We start from the raw sequence: 22,877 nt of genomic DNA, 5'->3' as shown, positions 1-22,877 counted from the left end.
GTAACCTCGTCATGCCATCATGGGGCCATATTTGGGGGTTTTAAGATATATAGGAATATAAGATGTATCCCAATTCTGCATGACAGTTATTTTTAATTACAAAATTTTCAACTATACACAAAATTAGAAAAACTAGTACAGTGAATCACTCTCTATTTTTCACCCAGATTTAATGACTACCAAGATTGTGCTATATTTGCTTTATCTAAGTTAAATTAATATATTACATTTGATCGGAAGTTAGCTCTAGAAGTTTTCATAGATACATGTTTAATTTTTTTGGTAAGAATATTTCAGAAGTGGAGCTGAATGCTTCATATTGTATCATGGCAGGAAGCATACAACATCTGGTTGTCTCACTTTTATAATGCTCAGATTGATCATTGATTTCAGGTGGTGACAGCCTGATGCCTCCATTATAATTCTTATGAACACTGTCATCTAATGGTTTAACACACTGATGACTTTTTCCTGACAAATACTACTTAAAAGGTACAAAATGGTGATTTTTCTAATTCTATGCTTTCTTGCATGTTTAATAGTTGGAATTTTCTTATCATTTAGAGCTATTTGGCTACTCTGATATACAGGAAAATGGCAAGATAAATGCTCAGTATTTTATTTAGTAGCTAATATTCAGATAGTTAAAATAAGGAGTTAGTGTCCTAGTTGCTTTCACTGGTGTCCAGTATGGTGTTTGTTTGCTTGTTTGTTGATTTTTCAGTAAGATATAGAGAGAAATTTATTTACAAGGCAAATAACAAACCATTCAATAAACTTTTATACTTTTTTCCCTGGTTTTTGTTTTGCTTTCCAATCGTGTTTATTCATTTACATATATACATCCTATGATTCTTTTTTTATTGAGATACATTTGACATATAACATTATATCAGTTTCAAGTGTATAACATAATGGTTCAATATTTGTATACATTGTGAAATGATCACCACAGTAAGTCTAGTTAACATCCGTCAACAGGCCTAGTTACAAACATGTGTTTTTCTTGTGATGAAGACTTTAAAGATCTGCTCTTTTAACAGTTTCAAATATGCAATACAGTATTATTAACTATAGTCACCATGCTGGACATACTGTCCCTAGGACTTATTTATTTTATAATTGGAAGTTTGTACCTTTTGATCACCTTTACACATTTTACCCACCCTCCACCTTGCCTACCAACACCTGCAGCCTCTGTTCTCTGTGTCTATGTTTCTTATTTGTTTTGTTCTGGTTTTCTTTTAGAGTCCATATATAAGTAAGATTATATAGTATTTGTCTTTCTCTGTCTAAGTTATTTCACTTAGCATAATGCCCTCCACGCCCATCCATGTTGTTAACTGGCAGGATTTCCTTCTTCATAATGGCAGAGTAGTATTCCATTGTATATATACCTACCTCTTCTTTATCCATTCATCCAGCTATGGACACTCAGGTTGTTTCCAAGTCTTAGCCATTGTAAATAATGCTGCAGTGAACGTGAGGGTGTTCATTACTAATTGGTGATCTAACTAGTAATTTCTTTTTGAAATAGTGCTTTTAGTCCCTTTGAATATATTCCCAGAAGTAAAATTGCTGGGGCGAGCCTCCATACTGTTTTCCATAGCAGCTATTATCAGTTCACATTCCCACCAACCGTGCACAGGGTTTTCTTTTTCTCACATCCATGCTAACACTTGCTATTTTGTCTTTTGGTAAGAGTCATTTTAATAGGTATGAGGTGATATCTCATTGTGACTTTGATTTGCATTTCTTTGGTGATTAGTGGTCTTGCATACCTTTTCCTATACGTGTTGGCCATTTATATGTCTGCTTTGGAAAAATGTCTATTCAGATCCTCTGTGTATTTTTAAATTGGATTGTTTGTTTTTTTGCTATTGAGTTACATGTGTTTTTTAAAAAGTACATTTTGGATATTAACCCCTTATCAGATGCATGATTTGCAAATATTTTCTCCCATTCCATAGGTTGCCTTTTCATTCTGTTGATTGTTTCCTTTGCTGTGCAAAAGCTTTTTAGTTTGATATACTCCTATTTTATTTTTGCTTTTATTGCCTTTGCTTTTGGTATTAAGTCCAAAAAGTCATCATCAAGATCAACGTCAAGGAGCTCACTACCTATGTTTTCTTTTAGATAGTAGTTTTATGGTTTTAGACCTTCTTATGTTTATATCTTTAATCCATTTTGAGTTGATTTTTGTGTATGGTGTAAGAGAGTGATGCAGTTTCATTCTTTTGCATGTGACTGTCCAGTTTTCCCAATGCCATTTATTGGAGAGACTATCCTTTCCCCATTGTGTATTCTTGGCTCCTTTGTCATAAATTAACTGACTATATATGGGTGGGTGTATTTCTGGGCTCTTTATCCTGTTCTGTTAATCTATGCATCTGTTTTTATGCCAAAACCATACTGTTTTTCTATAGCTTTGTAATATAGTTTGAAATTAGGAAGTGTGATGCTTCTAGCTTTGTTCTTCTTTCTCAAGATTGCTTGTCTATTCAGAGTCTTTTGTGATTCCATACAAATTTTAGGATAGCTTGTTCTACTTTTTTTATTTTGGGAGGGGAGTAGCTTTCTCTCTTTTATATGAATTTTTATATAGTTGATGTGTTTTAGTCAATAGCATTCAAAGTTTTTTTGATGCTCAGATTGTTCCATCTTTGGTTAATGGGAGCTGTTTCATATTGACTCCCGTGTTCTTTTGATATGGCCTATTAGAAATGAATTACATTGTACAGTATACCAGAGTCTAGTAGTAAGTAATAAATTCTGAGTATGCAGTAATTTTCGATAAATTAGACAAAAGTATAAAATCACATAGTTAAAAAGAAATATATTTGTAGTAACACATAACAGTCAATAAAATGTAACAGATTTACTGATAAATTGAGTTCCACGGCACACATAGTACACATTCTAACACTATCTCAGTGAATATTGGTGACTAAAAAGCAATCCACAAGATAAAATAAATGTGGACAAGTCTACATAAATTATGCAAGTAATGAAATACCTCAGTAAACTTTGTTACACATTAAATAGCAAAATAAAATACATTTACATGAATACACAGTCAGCAAAAGTATGTGAAAACAAATGATTATTCTTTAAAGATTTCTTTATTTTAGAAAGAGAGAGTGCATGCATGCATGTGCAAGTGTGGGAAGGGTTAGAAGGAGTGGGAAAGGAGACTCCTCACTGAGCTTGGAGCCCTATGTGCGGCTTGAACACATGACCCCAAGACCATGACCTGAGCCAAAACCAAGAGTTGGTTGCTCAACCTACCAAGTCACCCAGGCACCCCAGAAAACAAATTATTTGCTGAAATAACAGGTACAAAATATAAAGCAAAAAATAATTTTGAAGGAATTACAGTGCTATTCTCATGCATACACTAAAGGCAAATATTGCAAGATATATCAGAATATTTCATTGAATATTAGTATGAAGCCAAAAAAGGAAAAATGTTAGAATTCTAATGGAAATTTGTGTTCAGTGAAGATCATGCTATGTAACAAACAGTAAACAATAAAGATTTTAATTATATTCAAAAACTAGAATACAGTAATCTTCAAAACCATATATAATTCCAATCACAAAGCTAGAAAATCCATCATCTCTGTAGAAATTCTGTCATCACTATCTTCAAACTACTGTTTTGTAAGTATTCTCACTGTGTCCAATTGAAAAATCTATACCAATAAACCGGAATGTAATTTTATAGTATATCTCATTACTTTTGAGAGCTGGATAATAGGGATGATAAATAATAAACCTAAATATAGCGGAAAAATCCAAATCTAATTTTGATGAGTTGTTTGGTTTATAGCTTGCTATTTTTGGTGAAAACAACAATACAAACTTATACTAAAGAATGTGAATTTCTTTCTTTGCTGTGATGTTTTCCATTGCTCTGTTCCTCTTTTAAAGATTTTATTTATTTTAAAGAGAGAGAGGGAGTGCATGAGCAGGGGGAGGGGCAGAGGGGAAGAGGGAGATGGAGCCCACAAAGGGGGAAATTTAAGGGGGGGCAACGGGGCAGTGGGGGGGTTTCAATCACACAACCCTGAGATCATGATCTGAGCCGAAACCAAGAGTTGGGCACTTAACTGACTGAGCCACCCAGGCGCCCCATGATCTGCTCTCCTTTTAGAGGTAATATTATCACTGTGATTTTGGAATTAGTGGGTTAGTAGTCTTTGATGACCATCCCAGACCTATCAGCTGTGGATGGCCTTCCAACCATAATACGAGCTTTTCACATGCAGTTTTTGTACTTATTGTTGAAAATACTGGTGGTATGCTGGAAGATAGAACTATTTTCTTCAAAGTATCCAGATGTAGATCTTGTCAGGGATAATCATATATTCCCTAGTCTCATACAAATTAGCCCTGTATGCAGTAAGTTCCAAAGTCAGTGTTCCCCAGAACAGTATATAAAACACCCTCTTTAAACTTATGAAGAAGATTTTTTAAATATTATTACAAAAAATATTATTACACTATCAAGGCACATCAGACTCTTAGCTTTAAACAATTTCTGATACTCCTGTGAACCTTCTCATTTTGGTTTAAGATAGTGTATTAGTAAGGGTTCTCCAGAGAAACAGAACCAATAGGATACACATACAAAGCAATTTATTATGGAGAATTGGCTCACAGGGTTATGGAGGCTAAGAAGTCCCATGATCTGCCATCTGGAAACCCAGGACAACTGGTGGTGTATTTCCCGTCTGGGTCTGAAGTCTTGAGACCCAGGAGTGCTGTTGGTGTAAGTCTCAGTCTGAGGGCAGGAAAAGACGGATGTCCCAGCTCCTTCAGTCAGGCTGAGAGAGCAAATTCTCCCTTTCTCAGCCTTTTTTGTCTTATTCAGGCCCTCAACTGATTGTATGTTGCCCACCCATATTGGAGATGGCAATCTGATTTACTCAGTCTACCATTCCAAACACTGATCTCATTCAGAAACACCCTCACAGATATGCCCCCAAATAATGTTTAACTAAATATTTGGGTACTTTATGACCAGTCAGGTTGACCTATAAAATTAATCATCACAATTAGGTTGATTAAGTTAAACACAGTAAGATGTATATGTACTCCTATGTTATTTTCCACGTCTAGATCATCCTGAGAATTTTTAAGCTCTGGAATATTTGCTAACAAATTCTGAAACTGCAATGCATCCTACAAGTTCAGGGCTTCCTCATTCTCTGTGTATCTTTACAAACATGGTATTCTAGGGAAATCCAGTGATTCATCAACTTTGATGCAAATGAATTGTTCTCACATTATCACTCAATATAGTGGGGGTTATTTGTGTGAGTATATGTTCATGTTTATATACATTCTTTTGGGGGTGGGGGGATATCATGGAGAAATTGATGACTTCTGAGTGGAAAAGCATGCAAATCAATTCAAATTGCACAAATAAAACCAAAAGTGAATTTTCATTCTTAGTAATACATTTCCAAAATAAGGAACCTCCATACTGTTTTCCAGAATGGCTGTACCAACTTGCATTTCCAGCAACAGTGTAAGAGGGTTCTCCTTTCTCTGCATCCTCACCAACATCTGTCATTTCCTGACTTGTTAATTTTAGCCATTCCAACTGGTGTGAGGTGGTATCTCATTGTGGTTTTGATTTGTGTTTCCCTGAGGCCGAGTGATAGTAACACATGTGATTTTAATTTTTTGGTCCACAAATCAGCTCAACAATATATATGGCACATGTGTTAACACAGTCTCTAATCATGATCTGATGCTTTTATCGGTCCATGTGATCAGTAACTTTGAGGGTTGCTTCAAAACAAACTTTGGGTGTTGGGGCAAATTGATGTTTCAGTAAAACAGTATTCTTTTCAAATTGAGTCTTCTTTTCATGGTAAATCCACTCTGCCCTTTGTACTTTCAGGATGGTGGTCACGGAGAATCATCTCTGCTTCTCTGGCTAAGTACCAGTACAACCTCCCAAATCTCCATAGCTCAACAATATACATTCATTTTTCTCCTTAACAGTTCTGCAAGTCAGCTGAGGCAACTGTTTTGCAGACTGCAGAGCGGGTTTGGCTTTGCTCTACTTGTTCTTCATTCTGGGACCAGTAGCTCCCCAGAGCCTGATCTTTTTATGGCAGATGTCAGGGGCACTACAGGCCAAGACAAACTATGAACGCCCTTTAAAGCCTCTGCTGGAGGCATGCTGGCTAACACTCCATGCATGACTTTACCTCTTAACATTCTCCCCTCCTCTTCGTTGTCTTAATTATTTTAATTAGTGTAGCTATATATTCAAGTCTTATCAAGTAATGTGATTCCTCCCACCTTATTCATTTTCAGAATGTTTGGGCTGTTGTAGTTCCTTTACAGTTCCTTTCCTTTAGAAATTGCATTGATCCTCTGGATCGTTTAGGGAAGTGACACCTTTATTATGTATTAATGTGCTATGTATGAAATACCTAAGCTATGACAAAGACCTCTGATTTCTTTCATCAGGGTTTTGTGATTTTCAGCATACAGACTCTATTCTTGCTTAGTTAGGTTTATATCTAAGAATTTTGTTTTCTTTGGAGTGATTGTATATGGCATTGTTTTCAGTTTTATTTCAGTTGCTTAGGAGCTTGTTTCTCAAACTTTTGCTGTATACTATAGGGTTTATAAATATATATAATATATATATAATGTGATCACACAATAAGGCCTATATAATTTTTACTCGTTTGAATTTAGGTAATTTTTCTGGCCTGGTACTTAATAGTTATGTATGTTCTCTAGATGTTTGCAAAGAAGGTATAAATCTGTTTATAGGATATAAAACTGAATCTGATCATTTTGAATCTGACATTATCACTTAATAAACTTCTTTGTGATCTTAAAATATGGTCTTACCTATTTCTAAATACAATCTATAAACCAGAGTGATAGGTTCAAGTACCTGATTAAAATTAGTTTTGTTTTATTTATAAATTTTATTTCACAAATCTAATGTCTTGCTTTCTGCATGGCTTCTTTTTCATACGGTAATAATACATGTATTTCAACCAGTGAGTATCATTTGGTTTGTGCCTATTTTTTATAAACACATGTATTTGTATCTTATTCTTGCTTTTCTCTCAAAGCCTATGTCATATACCTACGAGTTTAAGCTCTTTTAGTTATTATATTTATAATCAAAATTTACAGGTTAAATTTTTTCCTCTTTGTACTTGATGTGTTTTCTTTTCCACATTGCCATTGATTGCCAACTTTCCATCTTTTTATGTAGGGACAACAGTTGCTTCTTTATTTTTGAATGATATGAAAGATGTCTACTCGTAGTTCTCTCTATGGTTACCATGAAGTTTTCCAAAAAAGTAATTAAGCTTTCATTTTTCCAAAAAATAAAGACATCCCTACAGGACAGGATATTTATTCACCCATGTATCCCTCTTTCAACTTTCTTTTTCCCCTCTGTTTCCTGGTCATTGAGATAATCAGTAAATATAAATCTAGATTTTGTTAATGATGTTAATACTTTATTTTCTGCATTATTATCTTTAAAAGTATACTATTTCATATTTTCATTCATTATGTAACCATTTTAACTATAATAACTACTTCAAACTAATCTTATGACTAAGACTTTATTGTTCACCACTCGCCCTTTGTAACCTGAATTCCCTATTTTTGAATTCTTCATTTTAATCCGTCCCTTGATTGACTGGAAGTACATTTTTGAGTAATTTAAGAGTGGTACATATCCGGCCTATTTATGAAAGTAAAAGGAATTTTTTTCTATTGTCCTCACATGACTGATTTCTTACCTGAGTATATCTTTTTGGCAGCTCTGCAAACACAACTTTGTTGTCTTCTGAAATATTGATAAGGAGACATAGTGTTACATAGTCTACGGTGAGATTAATTTTGTTGCCTTTTCCATTTGGCCGTCTGGATATAAGAGAGAGACAGAAGAGCAGAAAGGGAGAGAGAGAGAGACAGAGAAGGGGAGGGAGAGGAAAAGTGGGGAGGAGAGAGATTTATTCTTGTATATTTTTATATAAACTATTTTGCTAGAATTTATCTAGGGATAGGTTACTTTTTGTCATCAGTTTTGACAAACAAATAGAGAGCATTTCTAATCTGGCCTCTTTTTCTTCTTAGGAAAGTTGTTTGTTTTTTTAACCTATAATAATAATTCTATTTTATTAATTTCTAGGATCTTCTTTAGGACTCAGTAGTACCTCACAGGTTGGGTGTTTGTTCTCCTTTTCCCCTATCTTTCATCTTCTCTCTCAGATTTTTCCCCTTTACCTTTGTCTTCTCTGTGCTGGGAGAACTTTATAAGCTATACATTGACAGTACCTTTGACTTTTGACACGTGTAATTTCTACTCTTCAGTCCCGTCATTAAGATTTCAATTATTGAGTGTACTTTTATCTCCTTGTGGATGGAATTTCTTTGTGTCATCCGTCTTCTTTTTCATGTCTGTTTCTATCTTTGCTTCTGAGCCAATGGTCTCTTTTTCTCATCTTGTTTTTTCCATATAAGAAATTCCTATTTGGGGGCATGCTTTCCTTTTCCTTAATTAAATATGAAGCAGTTCGTTTCTAAAAACTAATTTCTGGGTTTTATAACAAATCAATTTCAAAAGTAATCTTTTTGCTCTGAACCTTCTTACCTTTTTTTCAACCCATGGTAGATTGTTTTCTGTTTACTCACTTAATTGCCCATGCATGAGGAAAGATTTACACAGATTCAGTATTTGTGAAAGCACAGTTTGTAGCTATTTCAAAATGGCCCACTGTCTGAATAATGGGCATAATTTCCATGCCATTTTTTTCCCCATCAAAGATTCAACCTTTTCAGGTCTTCAGGACAGGGATGTGTAAACTCTCTAATTCTCACTGTACAGTTCTCTGAATCTGTGAGTAGATGGAGTGTGTTGAATACCTCAGCCGGCAGCACACATTGCCCTAAATACTCTTCTAGTCTATTCCTCAGGCCATTTTGGTTGTCTGTGAGGATTACAAATTGCAGAGTAGTAACACCCACCATGTTCCTCCACCTCTGGCCAATAATGCCAGGAATGCATTTTCTGAATGTATATAAAAAGAGAGATTCTGAGAGCACATGGAAAGGAAAAGGAATGTATCACTGAATGCCCCACCAGTGCAATTTTCATATGGTAAGGTAATGGCTCTTCCTTTTTCTGTTTGGAACAGACCCAGCATCTGAGTTGTGATTAGATGGTGGAGGACTGGTGATGGTGGGGTTTAAGTAGACAGATGTGAGCTGATTAAAGCTTCCTTCAACCCAATTTTAGGATAGCTAGCTTCTACCCTTTGAGCCTATGAAGCATGCATAAACCTTTTATTGTGTTTCTCAACCTGGGTACACCAGCGTTATACTTAGAAATTCATCCCAACTTCTGAATTAGTGTCTCTTCCCTTACAATTCACTGGGGCAGTGAATATTTTTTATTGTACTATTTTAGGTATTTTACTGGAAATTTGAAATAGGGGCTATTAATGAAATGCCATTGTTCAGATGTCTTCAAAAGTTTAAAACATTTGCTCCATTTCTGAACTGAGATTTTTTTTCTCTGAAAGAAGTCTCTAGGTTTAGTTCATCTGGATGGCATAGACTTATATAATTTTCTCCTAAAAAAATTTCCCCCTTGATTTATAGTGTAATTGAATTTAAATCGACTGGTTCTGGGCTTACACAAAACTTTCATATCCTGTCAGCAGTTAACTGTTGCTTGCTCTTTCTGAAGAGCCATGGGATTGACTCCACAGTGGTTTGCCAGATTTGACCTTAGAATTAGCCCCCACTGGATGTGTGATACGAGCTAATTCAACCACGACTGACATCCCAGATTCTCTTGCTCATTATTGCAAATGTAGTCTCCTCTGTGAGCTCTTTTCTTCTCCTTGTTTCTCTTCATATTACCTTATGCTTTTTCTTCCCAAGTAGCTATTCCCCTAATTTTCACACAGTTGTACATTCTGGAAGCACTATTTCTTAGTAGCAAATTCTCCTCTATTTGCAACCTTTTCCCTGAGTGCTAGAAAGAAGAAATTTCTTTTATTTTCTTGCTTTAATTATTTAGTAATCAGAAGGTTGTTTCAAACACATATCCCCCCCCCCCCACACACACACAAGCTTCATGTTAGCCATTTATGAACTCATGGGATGGCTCATCCACTCTAGTCATTTCTGTAATGAGTGAGCATTTATAATCAGAGAAATTGGCCTGTTTCTCATCATAAAGAGATATTAAAGGGATACTCAGCAAAAGTTAAGCAGGCCATATAATTCTTTCATACGCTTCTGATTTGAATGCTGCATTCTTAACTACTTTAGTGCTTTCTTATGGCATTTGTTAGTGTGCAGTGTAGCCTTGGCAACAGCCCTAACTTTCTCTGCCGTATTAAGCCTTGCTAAAGGCCCAAGTCCACCATTATTTATGTGTTAGCTAGCAATTACAAGAACATTTGCTTGGATTGACCAAATAAAAAGTGGCCAGGGAACAGTTCTATAGATTACCACCCCCCCACCCCCCAACATACACTGTGGTTATAACTGGGACCTTATTCTCCTTATGTCATCTTACTTAAGGGCATCTGTGTGATCTTGTGATTTATAAGAAATATATATTTGGGCTTTGTCCTCATTTCTGGTGCAGAGCTTCTAAAACCCTTGGTATTTCCTAAGCGCTGAGAGCAATAAAGGTGTCTTTTGTTTTGTTAATGAGGTGACTTTGGAAAGCACCTAAGGGTGGGGGCTGGTTGTCAGAAGAGCCAATCCTGTAATTAGAGGGTTAGAAATTTCACTCCCACCTTCGACCTCTGTGTAGAAGAGAGGGGCTAGAGGCTGAATCAATTGCCAATGGCCAATGATTTAATCAACTATGCCTACATGCCCCTCCCCATACTTTGCCCTATGCACTTCTTCAATCTGGCTGTTCCTGAGTTGTGTCCTTTTATAATAAACAGTGATCTGGTAAATAAAATGTTTCCCTGAGTTCTGTGAGCCACTCTAGCAAATTAATCAAACCTGGGGAGGGGGTTCCTGGGAACCTCTGATTTATAGCCAGTTATTCCGAAGTATGGCTATGTGACTGGCATCTGAAGACCAAGGAGAGGGGTCATTGGAACCTCCAATCTATAGCTAGTCAAAAGCATAGGTGATAACCAGGCTTGTGATTGGCATCTGAAGGGTAGGGGATGGCCTTGTAGGATTGAGCCCTTAACCTGTGGGGTCCTATGTTATCTCCAGGAAGATAGTGTCAGAACTGAATGAAACTCGACACCCAGCTGGTGTAGAAGCATTGCTTGCTTGGTGGTGTGATGGGAAACCCCATTCCATACAATGGAATTGGTGACCAGAACCTTTTAAATCTGCCTTTGTATTCTCTTCTTGGCTGAAATCCAGTGGCTGGGTGCTGGTTAGCTGACAACTTTAGTAAGGACCAACTTTTGTTTCACTCCCTGCACTTCTGCTTGGACATTTGTTGTCCTGACTGAAATGAAAATCTCTGTTAACTTGATGGTTAATCACCCCTCCTTCTTGAAAATTGACTCTCTTGGTTTCCATGGTATTACATTCTCATGGTACACTACTCAACAGAAGGACTATTTTTTTCCAGGCATGTCTCCTTTCTTAAACATTGGTGGTTGTTGGGGTTTGGGGAGTGATAATCATGTCTCTTTCCAATGTGGCTTCTGAACCACTGGAGAGGTAGACACAGGACACAGATGGAGATCAACATACCAGTTTTATTCGGATAAGGCTGAATTGGCAAATGCAGCCTGAGACCACAATTGCATGACTCAGTCTTTTGACAGAATTGGATCAACCTTTTCACCCAGTTCTAGGCAGTGAAGCAGGAAACCCTCAGGCCTCCCTTTGCAAGGCAAAGCCTGTCTCTGCAGCTTCTAACAGGAGAAGTAAGAATCTGTACCCACGCGATACACCAATTAGTCTGAAGGTAAAGGAAGGTAGGACCCTGGGCCATACTTGTGCAGTCAGATATTTTGTTTTCTCAATCTGATAAATCACTACTCCTTCCTTGATGACTTCTCTGAAAGTGTGTGAGAAATACATTTTTAACTTTGTAGGAGGTCCAGCCTGATATGCAGATATTCTCCAAATATCTAATTAATTAATTCCACTCCTTATTCCATAATAATAAGTCATGAATTCTTCATACACTCCCAATGATGGTGTCTGCCCCAACCCTAACTCCTCATGTTTACATCTAAGCTTGATGATCGTTCCTTTAGGTCTTTCATATTTATGTAGTCATCATTCCAGATTTTATTCAGGTGTAATATGAGGATGTTTTCTTGTGAGATTATGCCATACTTTCCTAGGGACCCTTGTGCTAGGGTTTCTAATGGAAAGAGAATCTCATCAGGCCCCAGAATATTGGCATTGATGGAGCCTTGTATTTTACATGAATCTGAAGCTAAATTTGGGAGGAGTATTCTGAAATCTGGAAAGATTTGTGATTCTGAGTAGAAAGTATGATATAACTAGGATATTTTTTAGTATTCCCAAATGAGTGTCAGCTGAGCTGGAGAAAGGATTCTGAATCACCTTTTTCTTAAAGACTGAGACATTGAATTACATTTTAACCTTTTTGCTTATAAGGCTTTTTTTTTTAGACTCCAAACATGAGCACATCCATGCATGTGTAGGATTTGAGCAATTTCCTCCATGTTGGAAATGCCCTTCCCAATGTGAGATCCTTTTGTTGACATGCAGTAGGATAGAGACCTACTTTGTATGGGGCAAAAAGCAAAAGACAATGAGCACTTTATGGCAGTTCAGGCCTGGAAGGCAGGAAATTACTGAGTGGCTGAATCAACATTTAATGAGCTTCTCCTGTGTGCAGAGAATGATTCAAGCCCTGAGGGGAATATAGAATACTCCATTAGTTCATGTTCTCTTCGTGTCAAATGCCTATTTTCTAATTGAAAATTTACATAAAGAGAAATTCTTATAAGTCTCTGTATTTATCACTCTGTCCATTAATATTCTCAGATGTGGGTTAATGTACTAACTCCAGAAAAATATGTGCCATCTACCCAATCTGCAACACCACTCAACTTCTTGTAGTATTCAGGGTTTCCCCCCTCTAGATTCATGGATGCTTTTTAGATGAGCCATAAGAACAAATAAGCCATTTGAATGTTTCTTTTATTCTCTTGGTTGGAAACATATCTACAATCATTAGGACTAAATTTGACTTTCCATTGCCTGACCAAAATTCAAGGTCTGCCTTTCACTAAGTTGCTAGATACCATACTGGTTGTATAACACCTCTTTCCCATTCTTTTTCCAGGAAATCCATTCAAATATTGACATATATGCTGAACAATTCACTGATTTCTTCATTCATTCATTCAATAGTATTTATTGAGTATCTTTTGTGCCTGGGCACTAGGGTTACCAAGATATTACTATATATGGCCCCTGACTTTGAGACACCATCTATGAGGGAAACAGACATAGAAACCAGCAGCGACAGGATGATTTGATGTGTAGGTTAACAAAGGTATGTACAAAGGTGAAGGAGTCAGCTGCCTTGGGATGAGAAGGGGAAATGGGATATTTTAATCTCATCTTAGACCACATATATGGAGTTTCCCAGGTGGAAGGAGGAACCTAAGGAAAGGAAAATGTGCTAAGGAATCAAGTAATTATTGAGCCTGTCATAGTGTTTCTTTGGGAATAAACAACAAGTGTTTAATTTACAAATTTGTAAACACTGAATGACAGATTTTCTTCTCAGTAGAGTGAGATCTCTAGAGCAAAAGGGGAGAAGAATGGTTTTTATCCAGAGAAACATTGCAAAATCAAGTCAGCTAAAGACAGTTTCATATTTGTGCATTTGAATACTTGTTTTGCACTTAAGTTTGTTTATCAAGTTCTAATTTAAAATTACTTCAAGGCCCAAATATTCCTCTGGTTGTGCATATATTATTGAACTGGGACAGCATGACCAGGATAATCTTGGTTTGACCATATCTTTGATTTTTCTTTCCTTCTTCCAGGATTATACACTGAGTATGAGCAGCCAGACCAAAACCTCTGATGTGGCCAAGAACAAGGACTGGGTGAGCCAAAAGTGAAGGGGCGAGATGTTCGATGACTCTGTGGTCAAGCCAACAGCATGTTTGGCCTCGTTGCCATGAATGATTGCTGAATTCCTTAGAATAGGGGAACTCGGGTAAATGAGCGCTCTTGTACTCAATTGACAACTCTGGAGATTCATGTGGCCACTAGCCCTCAGCTATCTTGGATAGACTGAGAAACCCAAAGAACAGAGGAAGTGGGGACTTGGTACTGTTTGGGTTTTCTTTGTACAGTGAATTTGTTGTTGTTTACATTTGTTTTTAAAGATCTTCCCCAATCCTGAGATTTCTCTCTACTTTCCTATTGAAATGGAAATTCTCCACATAATTGTGTAGGTCATTGGATATTGCTAAGGAGACAAGCAACATCCAGTGTTTTGTAACAAAATTTAATGCTTGTTGTCATAAAATATAATATAGTTCTCATTTTGGGTGGTCAGTAAGGTAGATCAACTAGCACACTTGCCTATGAACATTTTTGCTCTAAATGTATTAGTTGAGGTGGGAACGTAATATGTCACAGAATTCATAAGTTGCTTTTACTTCTAAAAAGATGCTGGTGCACTACATTGGTGATATCAGCAACAAAAATTTCTATGTGAAGTATTTTTCAGTCTTTCCATCCTCTTTATCTCTAAGCATATTTTTGTTTACCCTGCATGATTGTAATGAGACTCCATAATCTCCCTGTTTACATAAACACAGGTAAAAATTGCTTCAATAATCCATGGTACCTTTCATTTAATAAATGATAGATATATTCTGGCCATTCTTTCTCTCCTCTTTATTAGTACAGCCATCATTTCTATCCCCTAAGAAAAATTGATAAAGAGAATGAGGAATCAGAATCAAGGCGCCAAAGCACTTTGCAAGACCTGCAGTGGAAATACACACTTTTCAGTAAGCAGGATCAGATGACACACTCCTGGAAGAACTCTACATTTATTAATTCAATTCCTATAACAACCCTAACTCCCAATTTATAACTCCTAATTTTCAGATGAGGAAACTGAAGGCCAGAGATTTTAAGTAACTTTCTAAAGACACAATGGATTTGGGGAAGCTTGAACTCAGGCACCCTGGTCTCTCAACCATTATGCTACAAATAGCTTTTGATTTTAGTGGAAAAAAAACCCACATTACTTTGCTTGATTGAGTTAACTGGTGAAAAAATCATTACCTTTTAAATCTATTTTTATTGTAATTCTTCTGATTTTATAAAGAGGACTAATTTAAGTGTACTTACAGCTACTGGACTTAGTTTCAGAGATATGAAATCAGGTGGCTTGTACTCTATGGTGAACTAAGCAACTGTATTGAGGCTCAAATGACTAACACTTGGCTGGACCTCACATCTGGTACTGGGCCACAGTAAACATGCCCCCCTGGCTGAACTCAGAGATTCAAAACATTCACTCTTTGCACATTAGCAGATTCTTGCTTCTTTCACACAAGTGGGGATTTTGCATAAAGTACAATGCAAATATGTGTGATATTTTTCAGAGAGAGATTGTATTCTAGGGATATTTATCTTCAGATTATATTAAATTGGACACTATTAAGTATTTAGTTAGAACAAATGAGAACTTACATATACTGTGTAAATTCAAAATTGTGCAAAACAATACAAGAGTGGCTATCACAACTCCCATAGAAAGAAAACATTAAATGGTATATAATAAAGGGTGATATGATTGGATCCTTGGCTCAAAGTCCATCTAACACTTGCTGGCTATGTGTTATTGACATCATTTAGCCTCTGTGACTTAGTTTCTTCATGTGTAAAGTAAAGATTATAATAGCAACAATATCATGCAGTTATTGTGAAGATTAAACCAGGTAATATATAAAAAGCCTGAGCAGAATGCCTGGTACATAGTAAGCCCTCAGTAAATATTAGCAATTGTTGCATTCTTGAGAATGTGTATTACAGATTGCTATTTGTCTTAGTTAAGCCATAAGTGACTTCAACCAATAAGAATTTATTCATGAGTCCTTTTTTAATACCAGCCATCAATACTCAGCCAATTAAACAGAGGTGATAGTTGGTGTTCTATAGATATGTTTACAGAGTAAATTACCATAGTGAGTGCTTATGATATAACTAAAAGGGCATATTCCCTCCCATAGAGTTCTATAATGAGGCCAGAAAAAAATTGAATTGGTATATGTGAAATGTGAAAGTAAGGTAAGTTTGGGAAAATGCAATTTGTCTCATGTCAGATTTTTGCCCAAGGCTAGGCTGGTTGTAGAGTTGACTCCAGCTTTAATTATTTTAGTCTATATTCCACTGGACAGGGAGGCATTTTGAGCTCAAAGATATTTTGGCTTAGAAGATGATAATAATTTATAGGCCTTAAAAGTGTTCTCTTAACCATCCCAGAAAAATATACTTCCAGTAGTGCTAGTATTTGTGAGCAATCTATGAGAAATAGAATAGGCTTGTTTATCTGTTAAAGCCCTTACTTAAAAGTGGATTAGAGGTGACTATACTAAAAAAGACTGCAATGTTCCATATTTTGTGCATTGGTAATCAGTCCACTTTAAAACTTCAGACTCCATTTTAAATGTTACATATTTTATCTGCTATTCATTAACATTTGCCAATGGTTACTACATAAATAAATAAATGAATGAAAAGAACAAAAAGGGTTTCATATGCCACAAGTGTATTCCGAAAAAGTTGGCCAAGTCGCCTGAAAATTCAGACTACTAATAGAAAGTATTGAAAATAATAAACTTTTATAGAATTCTTGCCTTATTGTACTTCTTTGAATTTTACTAAAATGCTTGCCACATGTAACTTATTAGAATCTTTGGATCTTGGTCAGCATACTGATTTTTCTCTTGTATTAGGAAGTTAGTCACCCCAATACCCAGGTGGGAGATACAACTCCTGTTTACTTGAACTTCTCAGAATTAATTTTGTATAAGCTGTGGATTTATAGCTCCTTGCCAGATTATAGGAAAGCATCTGGAATGCAAAAGTTAAGTGATTTCTGTAACAAAATTGAGCCATATATTGAAGGTGAGAGTGGGCTGGTCCCTTACAGGACATACCAGACTTGGGATGTGTTCTGCATGCCCTCCCAGAATGGCTTAAAGACTTCTTTTCCAGACCCCGCTATTGTTGTGCCTGTTCACATTTTAACTGTTGTCATTTTATGGGTGTGGGGTGCATTTGCTAATTTGGAGAAGAGAGAAACTGAGAAACAATTCACACCGTCTAAACCAGTGTTCCGTAAACAACATTATTCTTGAAAGGAGAGATGAGGACTAAGTTGTACCAAATGGAACGTGTATGGAGAAACCTGCCGACCCCATTGTTTGTGTGTGTTCTTTAGTAGACAGAACAGAAAAATGAAGACTTTTCCTTCAATGCTGAACTACTTAATTGCATACGCAAAACTTTGTGTGAAAAATTGACAGCCTTAATCTGAATAGACTCATCTACAAAGGGATGGAAGCCTAAAGTATGTGATTCAATGCATGGAGAAATTGATTCAGGACTGTTGCTTATTCTCTCAGCAAGCCAGCAGGAATATTTTCCAGGTTTCTTTAGTAAAGCCATATGCTCTTGAAGGGAAAAAGTATCTTTTTGTAGTCATGTAACTGTAATGCTATACATTACCACATACAGTTGTAGGGTCTCACTTTGTATACATACTACCAAAACAGGATAACGATGATCTTATGGTGAAAAACCAAGGAAAGCAAAAAAAAAAAAAAAAAAAAAAAAAGTCTAACAATCCTCTGCCTACTTTGGTCACACACTGTGCTAAGTGCTTTTATCTTCTATTTCAGTATATCCTCAGTATAAAAGGCCTATTATATTTCTCACAAGTAGCTGATGTATTAGCATTATTGGATCTATTTTTTCAGTTTAGGAAATATTTGTATGGGGTATAAATTATTGTTCTAGGCAGTAAAGGCTACTGCTAATCACATTTTACAAATGAAGGCACTGAAGCTAAGAATAATAAGAATAACTAGAGATAGCTAGTGTTTGATTCTGAGACTGGATGGACAATAGCCAGACTATATATAACAATTGAACTCTGACCCACAACTTGTAACAACCAGCTCAGGAAGCCAAATCACTCTCTGTAGGACTGCAGACTCGTAAAGATTTATTCTTAAATTCTCTTCTAAAGGTTTTATAGTTTTATTTTCTACATTTATATCTATGATACATTTTGAGTTAATTTTGTGTATGTTGTCAGAAAGGGTTCCAACTTTTTTTGAATGTAGATATCCAGTTCTAGCAGCATTGATGAGAAGACTATTTTTCCTCATTGAATTGTCTTGGTACCCTTGCTGAAAAAATCAGTTGATAGTAAATGTGAGCTTTTATTTCTGGATTCTCAATTTATTCTACTGATCTATATGTCTAACCTTGTTCTCGTACCACACTTGTTTGATTACTATAACTTGTGATAAGTTTTGAAATTGAGAAGTGTATGCTCTCCAAATTGTTTTTGTCATTCAAATAATTTTTTTTCTTCTTTTTGGCTATTCTGGGTCTCCTGAATTTTCCATATAGATTTTAGGATCAGCTTGTCAATTTCTGAAAAAAGAAAAAAAAGCTAGGTGAAATTTTGACAGAGATTGCATTGACTCTATAGACCAATTTGGTGAATACTGACAATATTAAGTCTGATCCATGAACATGGGACATCTTTCTATTTATTTTTGTTTTCATTAACTTCTATCAGCAGTACTTATAGTTTTCATAGCTAAATTTTGCACTTACATTGGTAAATTTATTCTAAAGAGTTTTGTTGTTTTGATGCTATTATAAATAAAATTATTTTCTTAATTTTACTGTAGGGTTATTAATTGCTAGATGTAGAAATCCAATTAATTTATGTATATTGATTCTTTACCTTACAAGTCTGATGAACTTATTAATTAGTTCTATTTTTTTTTTTTGGTGGATTCCTTAGGATTTTTTTATATAAATGATCATGTCATTAGTAAATAGAGATAGCTTTACTTTTTCATTTCAAGTCTGGATGCTTTTTATTTCTTTTTCCTGCCTAATTGTGCTGGTTAGAACCAGCAGTAGAATGTTGAATACAAGTAACAAGAGTAGACTTCCTTGTAATGTTCTTGAATGTAGAGTGAAACATTCAGTCTTTCACCATTAAGTTTGATGTTAACTCTATATTTTTTATAAACATCCTTTATCAGGTTAAGAAACTTTCCTTCTTTTCCTGGTTGAGGTTTTTTAAATCATGAGAGACAATTGGATTTTGTTAAATGCTTTTTCTGCATCTATGCAGATAATCATGTAATTTTTGTCCTTTATTCTACATATGTTTTATTATATTGATTGATTTCTAGATATTAAGCAAACCTCACATTCCTGGAGTAATTTCCGTTTGATCATAGTATATAATTATTTTTATATGCTGCTGGATTCAGTTTGCTGATATTTTGTCAGGGTTTTTTGTATCTATATTCATAAGAGATATTGATCTGTAGTTTTCTTTTCTTGAGATGTTTTTGTATCAGTGTAATAATACTGGATTTACAGAGGAAGTTGGGAATTGTTTTCTCCTATTGCATATTTAGATGAGTTTGTGAAACATTGGTGTTAATTCTTCTTTAAGTGTTTGGTAGAACTCGTCAGTAAAGTCATATGGGCTTGGGATATCCTTGTAGAAAGTTTTTTCATTACTAATTCAATTTCTTTATTTGTTATAGGTCTACTCGGATTTTTTGTTTCTTCCCAAGGAGTTTCAGTAACTTGTACCTTTCTCAGAATTTGTCTATTTCATCAGTTATTTAATTTGTTGACATATTTTTTTAGTTTTCCATTACTCTTCTTATTTCTTAAGGTTGGTGATGAACTTTTTATTCTGGAGTTTAGTAATTTAAGTGTTTTATCTTTTTTTCTTGACTTACCTAAAAGTTTGTTATGTCGATTTTTTTCAAAGAACCAAATTTTGGTTTTGCTAATTTTCTCCATTTTTTTCTCCATTCCATTGATTTCTTACTTTTGTTTGCTTTAGGTTCAGTTTGCAATTTTTTCCAATGTCTTTAAAAGTTATTGATTTGAGAGCTTTCTTCTTTTTAAAAAATATAGTCATTTATAGCTATAAATTTCCTTCTAAACACTGCTTTAAATACACTCCATAAGTTTTGGTTTGTTGTATCTTAATTTTTATTCATCTCAAAGTATATTTCTGATTTCACTTGTGATTTCTTCTTTGACTTATTGCACTGGTTATTTAGGAGTGAGCTGTTTAATTTCCACATATTTATGAATTTCCTCAATTTCTCTTTACTGTTGATTCCTAATTTCATTTCATGTCAGTTGGAGAACATACTTGGAATTATTTCATCTTTTAAAATATACAGAATCTTGTTTTATTGCCGAGCATATACTCTATGCTAGAGAATGTTTCATGGGCACTTATCCTGCTGTTCCAGAATGGAGGCTGTTAGGTTGAATTGGTTTACACTGTTGTTCAAGGCTTCACTTTCATTGTTGATCTTCTGTCTTATTATTGTAGCTATTACTGGAAGTGTGGTATTGAAGTCTTCAACTATTAATGTTTATGTATTTTCCCCCTTCAATTCTGTCAGTTTTTGCTTCATGTATTTTGGGGCTCTGTTGTTAGGTAGCATATGGTTTGTAATGGTTATATCTTCCTGATGGTTTGACCCTGTTATCATTATAAAATGTCCTTCTTTATCTCTAGTGCCATTTTTAATTTTAAGTTTATTATTTCTGATAGTAATACAACTTCTTTTAATTATTGTCTGGGATTACTTGCTCTCAGCATAAAGAATTTTCTATAGTGTTTATTATAAGCAGAGTCTACTAGCAATGAATTTTCTGTTTTGGGAATGTCTTTATTTTACATTAATTTTGGAAAGAGTTTTACATGGTATAAGATTCTTAGTTTCTTGCTTCATAATCTTTTATGCTTTTCAACACTTTGAAAAATGCTATCCCATGGACTTCTGGCTTTCATTATTTCTGATGTGATGTTAGATGTTAATTTTATGGTGGTTTCCTTGTTTTGTTTTTTTCTCTTGCTGCTTTCAAGTTTTTTGTTTGTTTGTTTTTGTCTTTAGCTTTCAACATTTTTATGATGACATGTCTGGGTATGGATCTCTTTTTTTTTTTTTTTTTTAATTTTATTTATTTATTTGAAGGAGAGAGCGAGAGAGCACAAGCAGGGAGAACAGTAGAGGGAGAGAGAGAAGCAGACTCCCCGCCAAACAGGGAGCCCAATGTGGGGCTCGATCCCAGGACGGTGAGATCATGACCTGAGCTGAAGGCAGACGCTTAACCATCTGAGCCACCCAGGCGCCCCTGGATCTCTTTGTTTTTATCCTATTTGGAGTTTAATAAGCTTCTTGGATATGTAGATTGTTTAAAAAATCAAATTGGGAAGTTTAAGCCATTATTCTTCAAATATATGTCTCTCTCTATATATTATTTTGCTGCTTTCTCTCTCTCCTCTCCTCTGGCACTCCCATTATGTGTATGCTGGTGTGCTTAATGGCATTTCACATTTCTCTGAAGCTCTGTTTATTTTCTTCATTTTCTTTTCTTTCTGTCCTTCAGATTGCATAATTTCTATTGACTGTCTTCAAGTTTGCTGATTATTTCTTCTGCTGGGTCAAAGCTACTGTTGAGCCCCTCTAATGAGTATTTCACTTCAGTTATTGAGTTTTCAAGTCCAGAATTTCAACTTATTTTTTAAAATATAATTTCTTTATTTTAATTGATATTCCCAATTTAATGAGGCAGTATCATCATTACCTCTTCCATTACCTCTTTACTTAATTATAGTTGCTTCAAAGTCTTTTTGCTACATCTGGGCTCTTCTCAAAGCACTTTCACGTGCCTGCTTTCTCCCCCTTGTGTATGGGTCATACTTTTCTGTTTGCTTATACATTTTCATTGAAAACCAAGTATTTTAGATAATATATTATAACACCTCTGTATACAGATTCTTTTTCTTCCCCTGACACTTACTCTATGGAGTTTGTTGTTGCTTCTTTATTTATTTAGTGACTTTATTGGAATATTTTAATGTAGCACTTTTCTTCCCACACTGCACTACTTGTCTCTTTCCATTGCCTTTCTGTTAGCCTGTCTGCCTATGTGGATATCACACCTAGCAGTTAAGCTTCACTGATTATGTTCTTGTTTTTGATAATGTCCTGGGACATAAATTGCTTCACAATTTGATCCAATTAAATGTGGGCCCCTTGGAAGGGGAAGTTTTTGAGGTTGGTCTTTCAAGTTTGTTTTGACCCCAGGAAGGCTTTTCCTTGCTCTATTTTTCTCTGGTTTTCTCTGATTAACTTCTAGCTGACCTATGGTTTAACTTGTTGCTCTATGATGCTACTAGCCTATTCTTAATTCCTTACTACCAGAATCCCTGTCACTTTTGAGAGTACCCTCAGGTCTGAACTTCCCACTCTCTATTCCTAGTAAAGTCCATTCCCTTAGGGAGCAATTTGGAACTGTTTGTTCTTATATCTTGTCTCTCTCCTGGGCAAAACCTCTGCACCACTGCTCCAGAATGGGGGGAGGAGATAATGGCTTGATTCTCTAGGAATGACACCCCGGGTTTACAAGTGGCATGCAGTGCATGGGCTGTGCCTCTGGTTTTTCTCAGGCTACCTCTCCTGGCTTGGCATCTTTGCCCTATGAGTGAACTGGAGCAATAATCTTGGTCTGCTGCACCTGAGGTAGAATTTCTGTCATATGAATAAATATTGGGTAGA

The 22,877-nt window shown here is 35.6% G+C and overlaps 1 long non-coding RNA gene across 1 annotated transcript in view; it reads left to right on the top strand.

Moving 5' to 3' along the window:
• LOC123848514 (uncharacterized) overlaps positions 1 to 14,545 on the top strand; it is a 65,967-nt gene extending 51,422 nt beyond the window's left edge. The window contains exons 2-3 of the long non-coding RNA XR_008506592.2: positions 13,328 to 13,540; positions 14,040 to 14,545. This is a non-coding gene — a long non-coding RNA (uncharacterized LOC123848514). The remainder of the gene's footprint in view (positions 1 to 13,327; positions 13,541 to 14,039) is intronic.
• The last annotated feature ends 8,332 nt before the right edge of the window (positions 14,546 to 22,877 follow it).

This window comes from Mirounga angustirostris, unplaced genomic scaffold (genome assembly GCF_029215605.1).
Source record: "Mirounga angustirostris isolate CCGP_5_RB_7025 unplaced genomic scaffold, mMirAng1.0.hap1 SCAF_2, whole genome shotgun sequence".
Classification (NCBI taxonomy): Eukaryota; Metazoa; Chordata; class Mammalia; order Carnivora; family Phocidae; genus Mirounga; species Mirounga angustirostris.
The sequence above is the reverse complement of the archived record's forward strand: the minus strand, read 5'-3'. Positions and strand labels throughout refer to the sequence as shown.